Source organism: Dermacentor albipictus, chromosome 1 (assembly GCF_038994185.2).
Source record: "Dermacentor albipictus isolate Rhodes 1998 colony chromosome 1, USDA_Dalb.pri_finalv2, whole genome shotgun sequence".
Classification (NCBI taxonomy): Eukaryota; Metazoa; Arthropoda; class Arachnida; order Ixodida; family Ixodidae; genus Dermacentor; species Dermacentor albipictus.
In genome coordinates this window covers 366,157,353-366,175,329 of record NC_091821.1, presented here as the reverse complement: position 1 = coordinate 366,175,329, position 17,977 = coordinate 366,157,353, and the positions used below count along the sequence as shown (strand labels likewise).

The 17,977-nt window shown below is 52.3% G+C and overlaps 1 protein-coding gene and 1 long non-coding RNA gene across 5 annotated transcripts in view; one reads left to right on the top strand and one right to left on the bottom strand.

The window, feature by feature from the left end:
* LOC135906958 (uncharacterized) overlaps window positions 1-17,246 on the bottom strand; it is a 147,190-nt gene extending 129,944 nt beyond the window's left edge. The window contains exon 1 of the long non-coding RNA XR_010565858.1: window positions 16,575-17,246. This is a non-coding gene — a long non-coding RNA (uncharacterized lncRNA). The remainder of the gene's footprint in view (window positions 1-16,574) is intronic.
* The window catches only part of LOC135906953 (ecdysone receptor-like), a 178,582-nt gene that overhangs the window by 70,881 nt on the left and 89,724 nt on the right, over window positions 1-17,977 (top strand). Inside the window, exon 1 of one of the 4 annotated variants that reach the window (XM_065438586.2) lies at window positions 9,978-10,103. The exons of the other annotated variants lie outside the window; for them this stretch is intronic. The gene's annotated coding sequence lies outside the window, so the exon portion shown is untranslated. Of the gene's footprint in view, window positions 1-9,977; window positions 10,104-17,977 lie in introns of those variants that run through there. 4 annotated transcript variants of the gene reach the window in all.

The following is a 17,977-nucleotide window of genomic DNA, read 5'->3' as shown; positions in this document are numbered from 1 at the left end:
TCAACGCCGTCGCTTGGGCTTCGGAATGTGTGTGCCTTTGTGTCTGAAAACTGGTCTTCAGAGCAGCTGCGAGTTGGTGGTGTGTAAACGAACAGCCGCCGCGTCGTAGGACCAGCGGATCGAGTGTATAAAAACTGTGGTTGTGCGATTGTTGGACACTTCTCTTGAGCAGTCATGTTAGACTGGTTCACTTCTCTCATGCAGTCCTGTTGGACTAATACTATTTTTCTCAAACAGTCATGTTAGACTGAGTTAATTTTCTGTAAATAAACCCCTTTTTCCTCGTTCTCGATGAGAAGCAGTTCTTCACTTCATCAACGATCTCAGCGTAAATAAGTTGGACGACGGCATGGGCCAGCTACCTTCGAATTTATGCCGTACTCCAATCTTGGCAAAGGACCACGGACGAAGGGATTGAGCCCCCAGTCCTGACAACTGGCTGACAGCGGTGAGATGGACTTTGCGACATGGTGCTGTATCTGTGGTGAGTGCTTGGTTTTTGCTTTGACTCTCTAGGCTTCATTTTGTGGTTGTTCTGTTTAGAACAGTAGGGAAGCTAGATTGTTGTGTGTTAGCTAGGTTGTGTTTTCCTAGCTAGATTTAGAGAGCAGAATCAAGGCAGTAAAGCAGCAGTCATGGAGTTAAGGACACTGCTGAGAGACGAGTTGTTGATTGTTGGTGAGGAACTGGGCCTAGATGTACGCAAGGAAATGCTCAAATCGGAATTATTGGAGCTAATTTCCAATCAGGCCAGTGAGCAAGATATTGAAATGGGATTGGAACTTCTCAAAAAGAGAGAGAAACGGGAAAAAGAAAGAGAAGAACGAGACAGAGAAAAACGAGAGAGAGAGGAACGCGATAAAGATCGCGAGATAACAAAAATGCAACTTGAACTTGAAAACAGACGTTTGGAGTTGTCTCAAGGAAGTGAAGGAGCTCTGGGTCGATCAAGTGAGGCAGAATCGTACCGCATGGACAGGCTATTAAAGCCATATGAGGTCGGGACCGACATAGGCTTGTTCCTAAGCAATTTTGAAAGGACTTGCGAAAAGATGAACTTCGGTCCGAGTACATGGCCACAGCGGTTGCTGTCTATGTTGCCGTGTGAGGCGGCGGAAGTAATCGCCAGATTGAGTGTGCAGGATGCATATGATTATGCGAAAGTTAAGGCTAGTCTCCTGAAGAAATACCGCCTTTCAGCCGAAGCTTTTCGGCAAAGGTTTAGGAGCACAGGCAAGAAAGATAGCGAGGGCTATCCGGAGTTTGCATATAGCTTAAAGGCCAACCTAGTCGAGTGGCTTAAAAGCGCGGAAGCGTACGACAGCAGAGACATGATCATTGAATGCATGTGTCTAGAGCAGTTTTACAAAACCATTCCCCAAGCTGTGAAACTGTGGGTGCAAGATAGAGGTAATGTAAACACTGTGGAAAGGGCGGCTGAATTAGCCGAAGAGTACGCAACCCGTAGAAAATTGAACGCCGAGGAGGGAAACTGGGACGGTCGAAATGGACCGCGGAAACCATTTCCGTTCAAAAAGGGTGCGCAAACTAGACGATCGAAGCCTGTAGACATGGCGGAGAAGCCCGCAGAAAAGAGCGAGGAGAAACTTAACGGAGAAACCGCACAAGAACAGAAAAGAAAGTTCGGATCGTTTAGACCAATTCGCTGTTACAGATGCCACAAACTGGGGCATATAGCTGTAAACTGCGAGAAGTCTAGCGTAGTTTTTTCCTACGTGGAGGAAAAAGATGAGAATATGGAACTTTTAAGTCCATATCTCCACGACCTGCAAGTTAATGGAAAACCATGCCGAGTGCTAAGAGACAGTGCCGCCACGCTGGACATTGTCCATCCGTCTTACGTGATGGTAGAGGACTTCACCGGAGAAGTAGCATGGATAAAACAGGTTGTAGAAGAACACAGCGTGTGTCTGCCCATGGCCAAAGTCAAAATCAGTGGACCATTCGGGGAGCTAGAGACTGAGGCTGCAGTTTCCAAATTTTTGTCACTGCAGTATCCCTACATCTTTTCGAATCGTTCGAATCAGTTACTGCGTGACAGAGGGCTCAAACTGGGAGAGGGCATAGTACAGGCATTGACCAGAGGCCAAGCTCGTAAGATCGCGGCGCTTTCGGCTGAAAATGCTCAAGCTCCTCCAGCTGAAGCAGAAAAGGGGATAGCTTCAATACCCGAATCCGAGCTAGGCCCGACGGACAAAAGAACAGTTGAGGAGAGCCTGCCAGTTGACCAGCTCAATGAGAGCGTAGCACTAGAGTGTCAGAGTTCTAGCCTGCAGGAAGAGCATGCAGACGCGCTCCCAAGCGAGACAGGGTCGTTATTATCACCGGCCTCAAAGAACTTTGATCAACTCTTACGCGTGGATAGAGAGTCACTGGCAGCTGAGCAAAAGAATGATGAGAGCTTAGCTAAATTACGGGACACAGCTAAAGAAGGCATTGCTAGGCGCAACGTAACGATACATGAGAAAGGAGGATTGTTGTATCGGCATTACAGAGATCGAAAGGGTAGGATTTTAGATCAGTTAGTCATACCTACTAAGTATAGGGAGGACCTTTTGAGTCTTTGTCATGGAAATGGGTGGTCCGGCCACCTAGGCATAAACAAATCAAAGGAAAGATTGCTTATGGAATACTACTGGCCTGGCTGTTTCAAAGATGTAGAAAACTTTGTAAGATCATGCGACGCCTGCCAGCGTTCTGGTAAACCAGGAGAGACTTGGAAAGCTCCACTGAAGGTAGTGCCCTTAATAACAGAGCCTTTCAGACGGCTTGTAATAGACACGGTAGGGCCTCTTCCAAAAACAAAATCAGGCTACAGGTACTTGTTTACCATGCTGTGTCCGGCTACCAAGTTTCCAGAAGCAATCCCTTTGAAAGAGCTCAGCTCCACTGAAGTAGTAGACGCGCTTTTGACAGTGTTTGCACGAGTTGGGTTTCCAGCCGAAATTCAGGCAGATCAAGGGTCAGTATTCACGAGCGCACTGACTTCCACATTCTTGCAAAAGTGCGGGGTAAAGTTAATACACAGTTCTGTCTATCACCCTCAGTCAAACAGTGTAGAGAGGTGGCATTCGGTGCTTAAGCGAGTTTTGCGTGCGCTCTGTTACGAGCACAAGGAGGACTGGGAGAACTGTCTGCCGGCAACTTTGTTTGCTTTGCGAACGGTTCCACATGAAGCGACAGGGTTCTCACCAGCAGAACTAGTGTATGGGAGGACACTCCGTTCTCCACTGAGAATGTTAAGAGAGATGTGGGAGGAAAGAGGGGAGAGTCCAACCGTGGTTGAATACGTGCTAAATTTACTGGAACGGCTAAGCGCAACCCAAGAACTAGTCGGAAAGAACATGGAAATAGCTCAAAGGAACGCCAAGTTCTATTACGACAAGAATGCGAGGCTTCGTACGTTTAAAGTCGACTTAACGATGAAAGCGGAAAAGTGTAGGTTTGGTTGTTCGCAGGTTACCTATCTGGGCCATGTTGTCGGTCAGGACATGAGACGGCCGGCTGAGCTGAAAATAGCTACGATTGGAGAATTTTCTCAGCCGCGCCCGAAAACGGACCTTCGTTCATTTTTGGGACTTGTGGGGTACTATCAACGGTACATTCCGAATTACTCACAATTGGCAAGTCCATTAACAGACGCCCTCCGAAAGGGAGCACCGAGTAACGTACACTGGGATAAGGACAAAGAGAACGCTTTTCAAAGTTTGAAAACGCTATTGGTTTCTCGCCCTGTGCTTCGCGCGCCAGACTACACAAAGGAATTCATAGTTCAATGCGACGCAAGCGACAGAGGTATGGGCGTGGTACTTAGTCAAGTCGGCGACGATAACGAGGAGCATCCTATCCTCTACGCCAGCCGTAAACTAAATGTAAGAGAGGAAGCCTACAGCGCTTCAGAGAAGGAATGCGCTTGTTTGGTTTGGGCCGCCCAGAAGTTGTCGTGTTACTTGTACGGAGCGAAGTTCATCTTCGAGACCGACCACTGTCCTCTGACGTGGCTCAATCAAATGTCACACAAAAACGGCCGCTTGCTCCGATGGAGCCTCACTCTCCAAGAGTACAACTTCTCCGTTAGATATAAGAAGGGAAAGTTGCATAGCAATGCGGGTGGTTTGAGCAGGCTAATTTGAATTCTGCGTTTGAGGGTCCCGCCTAAATTTTAGGGTTACTAGTGTTAATTTTATTAAGCGAAGAAGATCCCCTCTCATTTAGCAGGATTCCCTCCATGATTGCTGAATTTGTCAGCAGGAATTTGCTTCAGAAATTGGCATAGTGAAATGCAGCATTTTTTTTTGTTTCTGCACTTATGTTGTTGTTGTTTTTTTTTTGAAGCCTAGCGAGTCTAAAGTGAGAGCCAATGCACGTCATCTCGGCGCAGAGCCGTGTTGTGGGGTTCATTTTGCAGTTGCCTGTCCTTGTTGGATGTTTTGGGGCGGTGACATCAATGCACAAGTGGTCGCTGCGAGCCAAGACATCAATCCCCCCCTGACCAGCAGCCGTTCTCTTCCTGCCTAGCGGTTGTCAGCGCTAGACAGTCGAGACTTTTGGGGCCATGGAGGCGCTGTAAAGAACGGCGGGTTGCACAACAAGATTGTCACCTTGCCACCCGATTACGACAAGGGGTGCAAGACGCGCACCTCCCGCTCTCCGCCGCTGCAGCTGCGAGGCGTTCAAAGAAGCGACCTTTGCGCTGGAATCCGCCGCCTTCCTCCAGCCCGCTTCGACATTGTGACAAGACGAGTTTGGTGTGTGGACAATGATTCCAGAGTTCCTCAACGCGGCGCTGATCTGACACGCCTGAAGAAGCTACCGCGGGAACGTCTTATTTTTGCGCTCTCACGGTTCAGCATGTTGCAAAACAACGAGCGTCCCTCGAGCGGCGTCGATTTTCCGGAACGGCACCACCTTCAACGCCGTCGCTTGGGCTTCGGAATGTGTGTGCCTTTGTGTCTGAAAACTGGTCTTCAGAGCAGCTGCGAGTTGGTGGTGTGTAAACGAACAGCCGCCGCGTCGTAGGACCAGCGGATCGAGTGTATAAAAACTGTGGTTGTGCGATTGTTGGACACTTCTCTTGAGCAGTCATGTTAGACTGGTTCACTTCTCTCATGCAGTCCTGTTGGACTAATACTATTTTTCTCAAACAGTCATGTTAGACTGAGTTAATTTTCTGTAAATAAACCCCTTTTTCCTCGTTCTCGATGAGAAGCAGTTCTTCACTTCATCAACGATCTCAGCGTAAATAAGTTGGACGACGGCATGGGCCAGCTACCTTCGAATTTATGCCGTACTCCAATCTTGGCAAAGGACCACGGACGAAGGGATTGAGCCCCCAATCCTGACAGTACACAAACACCGTGGCCCTTACGGGAGCCCCGGCCGCAGCCCTTTAACTGTGCGCGGTTGTGAACGCCGTCCTGTTTTTGCGAGCTTCGAGCTTCCCGACCTTCTCCCTGTAATGCCATCGCGGCGTCTACCCCCTCCCCATCTCTCTCTTCCCTTTGATCGCCTGCACTTTTGTCGCGTTCGGGACTCGCGGCCCCGTTGCAAATCGGGGCACCAGAAGCAGCACCTGTAAGAGGACAGCCGCGACGAGCTACCTTTTATACTATGTTTTTTTTTTCTTCTTCACCGGTCTCCACTTTTCAATCGCGTGCCTCCCGGCCCCGCTCCTCCTCGATTTCTCCTTCTTCTACCCCGCTGGGTCTGAATGCAAGTAGGGCGAGCACAATAATGGCGCGTTGTTGTTGTTCCCCCGAGCTTATTCGCGCGCACCGTGCAGTGGCGCTGTCGACTCAATCTTTTCCTGCAGCTGCCGCTCTCTCCTTTCGAAGAAGTAGCGGAAGTGAAAGAAGAAGGAGTAGGCAAGTCTGGGCAAGTGGTGAGGCAGAACAGAAGAGGGGATGACGCGCGCGCGGTGTGTGGAAGGAACCAAGGCCCGAAGGCCGAGGCCCGATTCTTTCCCCCTTGCTCATCGACGGCCCACTGATGCACGCTCGGCTTTGCTTTTAGACCCGGTGTCCAGACAGACGTCGTATGCACCTCCTTCCGCTGCCACTTGCGTGAATGCGTATTTTTTTTCACTGATATGAGCCACTGTTCCTATGGCCTGTCCGCTTTTGTTTCTTGGAACTGCTTGGCGTCGCGCCTAGAGTATAGTACTGCTTCCAAAGGGTATTGTGGGCACGTTATTAATGGCGACTATCTGTACCAATTGGTGCATTGCACTTATCGCTACAAACTTGCTTATGGGAACTTCGGTCGCCATGTGCGCTGTCTCCACTGCGAAAATAATTCGGCAAACCCGGACGAGTTGAGATCTGCCGGAAGCACCGTGTTCAAAACCGAAGGAGAACTGTGAGAGAAGGAAGTATTTTCAGTGAGTAGCGTAGAAGTTTTGATTGATATACATGAAGAAGGAACAGTACGATTGTTCGTCAGTCAGGTCGCTCTCTTCAGATTTCCAGGCAGCTTTAGCCGCATCTCATATATACGCTGAAAGGGCTCGCGTAATCCCGTGTGCCAGCGAAATAATCCTGCTTTCCCGCGGCCTCAGATAGTCAATGTAGCGACACTTCCATTCACTTACGTTTTCACTCCCGCTCCCACCGCATGCAGCGCATGCTGCTGCTTTGCCCGCGCATATGGAAAACCATGGCGGGGCTCGCGGATACGGGTCTGCTCACAACGACGTGTCCACCGTGGCAGCTGATCATAGTTACTTCCACAACCGCGGCCACCATTCTGAAAGCGAGTGACTCGGGTGCGACTGCTGCAAAGTCGAAAGCGGGTCTTCGTGCAGTGTTTGCGTGCCTGTGCGTGCGTCCGTGTCTGGACAGTCATCTCGGCCGCAGTGAGAGGGCGAGGAAGGAGTCTTCTCCGCTCGTCATCGTTCCCCTTGCCCGACAAAGGAAGGAACGTGGCTCAGGTCGTGTCTGTGTGTGTGTGTGTGTGTGTGTGTGTGTGTGTGGTGTGTGGTGTGTGTGTGTGTGTGTGTGTGTGTGTGTGTGTGTGTGTGTGTGTGTGTGTGTGTGAAAGGGGGAGGAGGGGGGGGGGGGCGCAACGATTTGAACCGTGTTGCGCGCCATTCTCTGACGCGCCAAGCCGAAGCGGGCTGCAGCGGCTCAGCTGTCCCGGTTCTTTTCTGCAGCCGGGAGCAGCGGAGGGGGGACTCGCGTTGAGCTCCAAGCTCCGGGTCGTCCGGGGGAAAGCGGCATTCATTTTCGTTGCCCTCCCCGAGTGCACTGGTGACCCAGCGACTGGAACCGGAAGCCCCGTGAAAGGGTCCGCCTCTCTCCTTCCCCGCGAGGAAAGCAAAAGCGGGCTAGCGCCCGTCGACGTCTTCTCTCCGAAACGGCGGCAAACATGCGCGCGGGAGCTAGCGTCGTCGCCCGCCGCGGGTGCGGCTTCCGGAGCGCCAATCAACAAAGCCGCAGGGGCGCGTCCTTCTTCGGGGGTCTGCAGTCGGAGAGAACAGACGGTGCGTGTGTGTGTACATGCAGTTGCGTCCCGGCGGCGGCGGTGCGTGGCCCCCCTCCAAGGGCAAGGGCGAGACGACGTGAAAAGGACCCCAGAAGGAGAAGGCCTTCTAGCTTCGCTCGAAAGAGCGTGCTCCGTGTCTGGGCCGAAAGAGAAGAAAAAGCGAAGAAGCAAGAAAAGAGCGGCGACGGCCCAGCGAAGGCAGGGGGTAGGGGACCGGGACACAAAGCGCCAGCAGGAAAACTCGACCAGCGTTGGAAGAGCCGCGGGTTTCTTTTCTTGGGACGTGCATCCTGTGGGCCTGCTGCTCGCTTGCTCCGCAGCTGGGCCCTTCTGCTTATCGGGGCTGCCGCACTGCTTCGGGCTCCGGTGCTGCCTTTCTTTTCCCAGGGATCCGGGCGCGTTCTGCTCCTCCGCCTGCCGCTCTCGTCTGGCGGCAGCAAGAAACCCGTGGAGCCATCGCACGGTCACGTTCGCAGCCCGAGCCCCCCTTTCCCTCATTGGCTACTTCTCTTCCCTGTTATCTTGAAGAACTTTACTATACAGGGGCCCCGGAACAACGAGTTTTGTAGAGACGGACGTCTGGTCTGCTACCGGCTTTTAAGCTGCTATCAGCCCTTATGCCCCTTCTCTCGACCATCCAGAGCGCAGATATTCTATTCCTCTCTAAGTAAGCATTCTCTAAAGGAGGGCTGTAGGGGGCGGAAGTCTGCGGTCAGGGGGACTCTCCGAAGGAGATCCCGCACGCACACACCAAAACGGAATGCCTGGCCGCAGCGGTCACGATGACCTTTTCTGAATCTTCCCCATGCCGGAAGTCTGCCTGGTATACGGTCGCGACGTGTACTGTGGCGGCCATTGGGCACTCTCGGTGTACGGTGTAGACAGGCCGAGCTACTTTCCTGTTTCTCCCGAAGGGCGATGACTTTAGTTGGCTCGTAAGCTTTTCGTTATCTAACAGAGTCGCCAACACCCGCGTCAGAGTAAACGACAGCTTTGTTTCTTTCCTAACCTCTCTCAATCCAGCCGTCCCCGACCAGATTGCTCCAGCCGTACCACAACGCGTGACCACGCGTCACGACCGCGAAACGGAGAGGCCTGCAGGCCGGCCCTGCTGGTCGTGACTCGTGCGAATGCGCACGCACACACGCGCCGAGAAGCGACGCGCGGCGAGAAGTTACGTTTACGTGCCCGTCGTGGCCGGGGTGGGTGGGTCGCGGAGCCGGGTGGCCGAGGTTTGCAAGCGTGCGCGCGCTGCTACGTTCGGCCTCAAGAAGACAGGAGAGAACGAGCGAGAAGACGATGTTGCCCCAATGTCGGAAGGACGCTTTCGCCGAGTGTCACGAGAACGCGGCATACGTGCGGCCATGCTAATGCGCGCTTCGTTGGCAAACATCGCTCCCCGAGGGAAGGGAAGGGGGGGGGGGGGGGTTAGCGAGGCGTGCGCGGCTGTATCGCCCGTACACCGACGCCGCCCACCTGCCGAACGTCGCGTCGCGAGCCGGCTATAGAGCGACGAGGCAGCGTGCGCGTGGCCTTGCGTGCCGGCGGCGTGTTGCGAAACCCCCGTCTTGCGCGCAGCCGTGAATATCTGTGCACGTATGCTAGTGAGAGTGGCGGTGATGGCATCGCGTATATACAGCAAGTCCGGGTTCTTGAGCGAAGCGAATCGCTCACTTTGTGGCACCTGCGGCTGATAACGGGGCGGTTGGTTGGGCGGCCACCGCGCGCTCTCCCTCTCCGAGGCTTCTCGCTGAGGCGCTGGCCCGCTGAGGCGCTGAGGCGCTGAGGCGCTCGCTGAGGCTACTCGCTGAGGCACTGGCCCGCTGTAATACGACCGTGCTATACAGTCCCGAGCAAAAGTCTGAAGACCATGTATGTCGATATATATATATATATATATATATATAGGGAGAGGGGGGGGGATAAGTTTTCGACGCTTACAGGCATGGTGCGGAAGATGAAGTGTGGTACACTCCCGTCTTCGTGTTCTGATGCTAATACTGTGGAGCCACACACTTGTTTGGGCCTGGTCGGTTCATTCCTTGGTTATGCTATAAAGGAGTTTAAAATAAACACATAAGCCCCTTAAGCAGATTTCGGGTGTTACTGAATATTATGAACTCAGGCTGGGCATCAGACGAAACGTCAGATTGACGAAGCAAAAACGGATATTTAAAAAAATGTGCCGCACGAATGCTGCCTCCTCCTCCCTCACACACACACACACCCCTTTCTTTTTCTGCTTGCGGGAACTGCTAAAAGATGCGCCGTGTATGATAATATAGTGAGCACGTGCTGCAGTGTGTTTCCGGTCGGCACGGAAAGAAAGCCCGCTCCTTTCCCGTACATACCCGAACAGTTTTCGCGCATCTTTCACCGGCGCGAGTGGTTAGGACCCGGGGAAGAAGCCAGGGTCCGGTCGGCCCAGCGATGCGCGGTCGCTTTCAAAACACACACTCGGACGGCGCAACGTCTGGAGAGTAACAACGTGGACGTGGAGCCGTAAACAACAGGAGCGCGTGCGGTGGGGCCCGTTGCCGAAGAACGCGCGCTTGACCGTTGCCTTTTCGTGCGTGCCCTGCTCTGTGTTTCGCTGTGAGGTACGGTAACCAACGGCGGTGTGATTATTTCTTTGCGGACCTTTCTCCTGCTGTTGTCCTGCTTCTGCAGCTACGCACTGTGCGGCGTAGCTGCTGCAATCTGGTTGTAGGTCGGATCATATATTACAGATCCACGTTTTCAAAGCGTAGCGTAGACGTGTACCGAAAGACGTAACTGAGACCGGTAGCTCTGGTGGCGACATCTCGTGACGCTCTGTTCAGCTAAGCCAAGTTGAGCTCTCGCACCGATCGACGGAAGCCTGTCGGAACTGACATCATCATCACGAATTTACTTCCAACTCTCTCTTTCTTTCTGATCGGAACAGTCTTTCAGACCAGAGTGTTTCTAAGGCATGACTGTGCGCGTCGGTGGCGCAGGAAAATACGAAAACATAATTGCAGTAGAAGGGGACAGGCCTCTGCGACCGTCTGTAGGCTTGCTACAGAAAGATAGGGAAAATGTAACGTGAGGACACGACAGCGGTTGCGGGCAAACTGAACAAAGTTAAGTTCAAGGCACTTATCAGGAGGGTGGCTGGAGGAGGGTTCAAGGCATTTATCAGGAGGGTGGCTAGAATATCAGCTCTGCACGAGTAATTTGCTGTCAGCAAAGTGGACGCGACATCACTCGTTCCACACTACCCATCGACCAGCAAAAACCTGCAGCGCCGCTGCTTATTGCTACCCGTGATTTCATCAAAGCTCCATCCTGCAGGACTACGAGGGACACTGTCAACTATGAAGGGCCAGCAATGAATTAGTAGACTTTTTTTTTTCTTTTCTTCTTCGCATTTCCTTTTCACGCAACAGCTGGAGTAGTATTATAGACCGTCAGCCATGCAAACATCTAGTGCTTTTTCATTAAATTCAGTGTCATTCTCTCTACCTACGGCCGCATCCATGGCTAACGCAACTGTTACAGCTTGAAATTAATAGCGAGAAAAAAAAAATGTTGTTTGTCACTCTGGGTTTGTACACCGATTTCAGTCCGCGGCATGACGCGCACGCGGGGCTTTGAAATGTTGCGCTTATCATCATCATCATCATCATCATCATCATCATCATCATCATCATCATCATCATCATCATCAGCATCATCATCATCATCATCATCATCAGTATCATCATCAGCAGCAGCAGCAGCAGCAGCCGTTTTTATGCGCACTGCTTATAGAAGACTCTCGAGCAGCGGAGGCTGTTTCTCAACATGCGGGAACGTGCACTCCGGCGCCGCACGCGGGATTCGTTATCCGACGTTTAGCGCAAGATTCCGTGCTATATGGCGGCGCACCTGTTCCCCACTTTATTTACTTTTATCGTTATTCCTTGCCCGGCGCGCCAGCGATAATGCAGGATCCGCGCGAATTTTACAGCTGCTTTAACGTCGCCGAGAAGCGGCGCGATCAGCAAATCCCGGATACGACGTGGCGCTATCGAACGGACGTGCAGGGAAAAAAAAAAAACAGGAAAAAAAACAGGGAGAAATGAAACAAAAGAGAACATCAAAGGTGGGCTACATCGTGCACACGCTCTCGCATATCGTGTTGCAGCGGGGGTAAGCAAGCAAGCAAGCCAGCCAGCCTGTGCGATTTCGAACGTTATCATAAATTTTATGGCGCCTAGCTGTTCCACTTATACGACCGCATATAGTTCAACGCTCCAAACATGGGCCGAGACTGTTATTGCTGTGCCGCTCAAACGGCGATGACAGCAAACACGAAATGGCGCCTCCTGTCCCGAAATGGTTCTGCGCAGCTGTGCAAGCTGCCATGCATGTGGCTGCGATGCCTTATCATAGTCGCCTAAAGCGAAGGAGAGCTCGAAATCACGACGCAGTTCTTTTTCAGCAGTGCGAATCTTGTTTACGCTCATTTTAACAATTCCATACTTTAAAGTAATGCATATTTTCTTGCCTGTTATAGGAAATTTCATCTGCAATCTATGAACGGAGAGGGAATGATAATTACGGAAACATGAAAGCGATGCAGCAGAAGCTTGATGTGGGCGAGTTGGTTTTGCGTACTTGATGAAAAGAGCGCTACGAAGACGCGGACAAAAAGAACAACATGTACAACAGACAAGGCGCTACTTCCAACTGGAAGTAGTTGGAAGTAGCGCCTTGTCTGTCCTACATGTTGTTCTTTCGTCCGCGTCTTCGTAGCGCTCTTTTCATCAAGTATGAAAGCGATGGGCATGTTCGCGATACCAAATATCATCAGTAAGAAGGCGTGACGACCACTTTGGAGGGCACAATGCGTTTCACGCCATGATCAGGAGACTATTGTGATCGTTGGTCGTTATTTGCGAACCGGCACGTGACATCCTCGCAAGCGCGTATACGCTTGCTGGCCACGATCTGCCGCTGTGCTCGTCACCCCAGCCGAGGAAGCTTGCCCTGTTCATTGGTTGTGTCTGAAATCGGACAACAAAGCGTGGCGCATTCTCGCGGGCCTTCGTGGAGGTTGCTCTCCACGAAGGCCCGTAACTAACGCCCTTCCTGACATCACGGCCGCTTCGGCCGTGATGTCAGGAAGGGCGTTAGTTACGCACCCTTTCAATGACACTCTTTTGTCTTAGCGAGTGTTTGATTGCTAATTTTACTTCCGTTATTTAATGACCGGATTCGTCAGCCAAGCAGGCCGCGTTGTGCCTGTGCGACGCCCGCGATGGCCGCCAAAACGCCAGAACGGAAAGTGCCGTGACTGCGGTTCGCAATAACAACGCAGCATTGTTTCGCTCCCAGCTTTCGCGTTTTATACCCGGTAGGCCAGGCCGCGCGTGAATGGCCTCGTTTCGTTGTTGAAGTTGGGGTTCGCGATAAACAGCGTCGTAGCTTTACGGACGCCGAGTCTAAGCGTTTTGAGATAAGTGGATGTTCTCTCTCTCTCTCTGCCTTTCTGTTTGCGTGAACTACAGTTTAGGTTGCCTTCATTATGGTGGCGCTTTACTGTGCTTGTTAACGGGGGTGCTAAGCGCCAAGTGAAAATATCCTGCTTGGCCTTAAGTTATGCTCTTCATAACCGTCAGTGGGAATAAGTAAACGTCCTGGCCTGATTCCAACGTATGATTGAGTCGTCGCCGTTCTGTATGACAGCTCTGCGACAGCTGGCTACGCGGTCCTTAGTGCCAAAAAGCGCTCTAAGGCACTTTTACGGGACGTTAAGCACGACTCAGTGCCACAAGAGTCGCTATAGGCACATATCTCTTTTATCTTGGCAGCAGGAAGTGGGTTCGAAGCCCGCTGCCGCATGCAGGCCCGCTGTGAAAATTTGTACCTCGCTCTTCATTGGTTTCTTTTCAAGGGTGAAGGGCATGCTAATCAAATAGCCTTTTCCGTTTTTCAACACCCGTGGAAGCCCTCTGACTGATCGCCGCGTCGAATGCTCGGTTGAGCTCTTCTGACTTGTTGCATCGGGCGATACGATAAAAATGCCCGTCCACGACGGCATGCTTTCGCCGCTGTGGCTGTAGTAGCTGCAGTAGCGTTTATCGGTAAAGTATCGGTAATATCTTAGTAAAGCGTGTATAAGGCTGCGTGCATCGTAACTGTCGCACCTTTCGGCGGACACTTCATCTGTTCTGCAGTAGTTCTGTGAAGTTCTGTCCCGCGGCCTGAGGGAAGAAACAAAGAGAGGAAATGTATATAGGTGAGAGAGAGAGAGTGTGTGTGCGTGGTTGAAAAAAAGCGGAAAGCTTGTTGACCGGCTGACACATCAGCACCAGTCGGTGGTATAGTGTGGGGAAAGGAGGAGTAGCCGGGGATAGAGAGAGAGGACAGCAGGCGGAGATGAAGAAACGCAAAACGACGCGGTGGGCACGCGCTTTGCATCACGATGCGAGCGGCGCATCAACTGGGACATCATGTAGAAGCGACAGGAGGGAGGGAGAGGTGCTGGCTTTTGGGGGCCACGGCCATTGTGCCAGACGGGTGTTCAAGGTCCCGCGGCCGCCGCCGCTGCGGGCGAAGGGATCGGTTCACTTCCGCTGCCGGAAGCGGCGGCCCAGGAGGACGAAGCGCGGGTGACGTATGCACCGGACGGGGTACCATTGGCTGCCGCCAGTGCGCCCCTGCCTCCGACTGGTCGCGGCGGACGCCTCTGGAGCGCGCGGGTTTCCCTTTCACCGTCCTCGTTTGCGAGCGAGAGTTATTTGGCAACAAAAAGCCGAGCGGCGGCGACCATTCAAGAGTCGTCCCCTGCCCTGGCTTTCTTTCTTTCGCCTTCCTTGATGTTGCGTGAGCGCGAGCTTTTTGTTTAGTGCGTCGCCTTCCTTTTGCAGCCCTCCCCTTTCCGGTTGCCGCGTTCTAGCTCTTTCTAGGCAGCCCGATATGGAAAGTACACCGAGCGCGCGACGGCGGCCTTGGAGCCCGACGAAGGTACGGGTGGACCGGTGCTGACCGCGTGACGCCTCGGCGTAACGGAGTACGGCGACGCGGCAGTAGGTAGGAAATATATCTGCGTATGCCCGATGACCTGGTAACTTGCCTCCAAAAGACAGCTTGCTCTCTTTTAGCGCAGCTGTTCTCCTCGTGTCCCCGAGACTGGCTGCAACCTTCATTATAGCAGTTGTTTCTGGATGTTTTCGTGTTCAGCGGTTGCATTCGTCAGGCTTTTCTATTGCCCTGCGTTCTCATGAATGTGGCTGTTGAGTGATTCCAGCTTCTACGCGCACGGGTGGTAGCCCCCGACCGTTGCTACCTCGACTAAATACTGCTGGCACTGTCCAATCCACGCGTTCGATCTGAATTGCATCTCATTTCGTTGGGTTGGTTAACTCCGGTCATTGCCAAGAAAGCTGACTTCTTTAACCCCGGCATTCTGGTGGTCGTCGCCGTGGTTTCTTCGGTGTCATGGTCGTGGCGATGGAGAGCTCTCGTCATCCACGCTTTTCTTCCCTGGTTGCCGCGACAGCTTTCCGATCGTAAGGGCTGTGGCGCTGTACTGGACTTCAGGGATCATTCATTCACCGACTATTTACGTTGTGAACAATGCCCACGTTTTGCAGCCTTGCTGTGCGGTCACACACAGACGATGCCTTTGTGTTGAGCGATTAAACGTGAACCAGGGCCCGTACACACAAAGGTTCTTTTATTATTTCATAAGTGATCTTTGTCGTTGGCCAGCCACCACCGCTAAAGGTATGTCCTACGTCAGGAGTGGTTAATATTTTCTCTTGCAAACAATACTAGCATCATATATATATATATATATATATATATATATATATATATATATATAGAGAGAGAGAGAGAGAGAGAGAGAGAGAGAGAGAGAGAGACCCAGATTCACCAGTCTGATGGTTCGCTTTTATCACTTGATCTAGCATCATGTTAACGAACTCCAGTTGAATAAACAATTGCGAAATTTCATCGCTTTTAATAAGCGTTTTATTTGAGTGAACTTAAATTACCATTTTCATTAGTACAACAAGTTTATCATAAAAACCCGAAAAAGTAGGGCCCGTACTCATATTCACAAAAAGTTCGAACGCTGCAGTTGTTCGTAAGGTCGAATACCAGCCAATCCTGATGCTGTACACATAATTAGCCAGTTAATGCCATAGTTCACCAACGAACCAACAGGCTTGTGAACTTGTCCCCAGAATTCTGAGAAAATGGCGATGGTTATGTTAATCAGCGCCATCCTGCGCGGGCCTTCAAGCTCATTAGTCGACAGGCTGAATTAAATGACGCCGTGGTGCGTTTGCCTAAAGTACTCCGTAACGGAAACATTGGTCCGCGCGTTTCGCAACTCTTCCGAAAGGTCAAACCATCGAAAGTTCCTCAGCCCCGTATGTAATTCCGACACGATCCATCTTTTGTCACAGTGCCGACGACCGTGTTGTAATGTTCCACTCGTTGCCCTCGTAACCTTTCTGGCTTAGATTGGAACTCGACGGACCCTTCTACATAACGGTGGAATCCGATATTCCGCCAAGCGTCATTGCAAGAGCGAACCAGTGCCGGCAGCTGTATCGTTTTCTCGCGAGCTTAGTTTCTTCGCACGGTTGCTGCGAGTCCTTGATGCTTTTTGCGTTTCGTAAGCTGTGTGCTTACTTACGTAAGCGAGTTCGAAACGTTGTTACGATGTTAGCGGACGATTGACGCCCCCGCACTCAAGTTGATCGTTCTGGCTCCTACTTTTTTTATGATGATTTCGAAAAAAAAAAAAAACGAAAGTGAACTTCTATGTGGCTCAGAGCTCATGCACGTGGCGTTGCTGGTGGGCGCGCAGGCTCTCAGCCTTCGCCGCGAGCGCTGTGAGAGAGGTGCAGCCGCAGGCGCCGGCGGCGTTTCTTGACGCCCACAGCAGTGATGCGTTTTATCTCTAGGCGGCGCTGCCGCGCAACGAAGCGGGAGCAGCAGCTCTTTCTCTCGGATTCGCCCTCTCTCCGGTTCCACAGCGGCCAAGGTCAAGCGCTGCGCGCTGCCTTCCTTTCTTCTCTATCTCTTCGCCATCATTTTTTTCTTACCGTTTTGCTCGCGGAGCTCCGATCGATGGCCCTGCGCAGCGGAGCTCCAACCCGGGTTGAAGGTCGGTCGCTGCGGCTACTGCACTCGGCGCGCTGTTTGCTGCTGGCCTGCTCCGCCGCTGCATCGGCGGCGTCGACGGACTTCACCCCCAGTGCGCGCGCGCTGGCTGGCACCCTGCACCGGATGGTGATGGCCGACCCAGGCCGACCGGGCTTGGCACGGCTGGTAAAAGAGGGCGCAGCGAATTGGCGTGCCTTCTCCGCGAAGCTGCCGCGAATGGCGTAGCGGTAGCGTCCGCGTGGTCGTTCACACTGCGGACGACTATCGCCTGCGAGAACGTTGCGTGTAAGGGGAGAAGATATATCGGGTGTTGTCTCGGCGAGCCAATTAGTCCCGGTGCATCCGCCGTCCCTACTTTCGGACTTGCCACGGTCGTTGGGCGAAGAAGTCGAAAGGACGTTAGGAAATGTGTGAACGGTCGTGGGTTGGACCAGACCGGTTGCCATGACCGGCTACTGATGGGGAACGAAATGGCGACGGCATAAGAGGGAATAGAAATAACGCTGTGTCTGGCGTTTGCCCCGCGGCTCTGTGCGCAGTTAACACGATAATCACAGCTACTTTCGCACATGTCCATCAAGGGAACGTGGATGACCATTAGAGCTGTTTTCTTCTTTTCTTTTTTTTTTTTTACAGAGCCTCTTTCGTTCTCCTTCTTCAAAGATGACGTTAGAGTGAGATAACTCGGGCCTGCTACGGTCAAGGAGCAGACATTCGACCGATATTCCGGCGCCCGCTCGAGGACAGTGGGCTGCGGTGCATATTTTTGAAGTGGACAGTGCTTGTAATCGCAAGAATATTGTTATGCTGGAGCTGGTTCGTAAGAGCAGATGCCAACCCATCGTGATAGCGAAGGCTACCAGCCTATATGGCAAAACAGCAACTACGAACGAGAATTTCTGTGCCCCAGTTCCTCGGAGACGTTTTCTCGCCGCGATCGTTTTCGTGGATTCACGTTTCCGAGACATGTAGCGCATGGTGTGGCGCCTCACTGGAGCCCGCTGTCTTGCGCGCTGGCGTAGCCGATCACCGTCCTCTGTAAGCAATGTCCTCGGAAGTCATCGACCTGGACTGGCGCTCCCGGTGATCGAGTCGCAGCATTTAGCATTGTTATCACCGCCATTTCGCTCTCTAAAGCCGACCGACCGCGCGCTTGTTGTCCTTTAGAAACATAGATATACATAACAAGCCCGCGCATAATGCTATGTCAATACTGCGTTCTATCTGATCGGCCTCACGACTCGTTCGTATAGCTGCTTTTCGGTACCGCTTCCCGCCCGTAACATGGCGTCTCCATTCTGACGCGCCGTGCATAGCCGCAGACTTACGAAATCCTATCTCT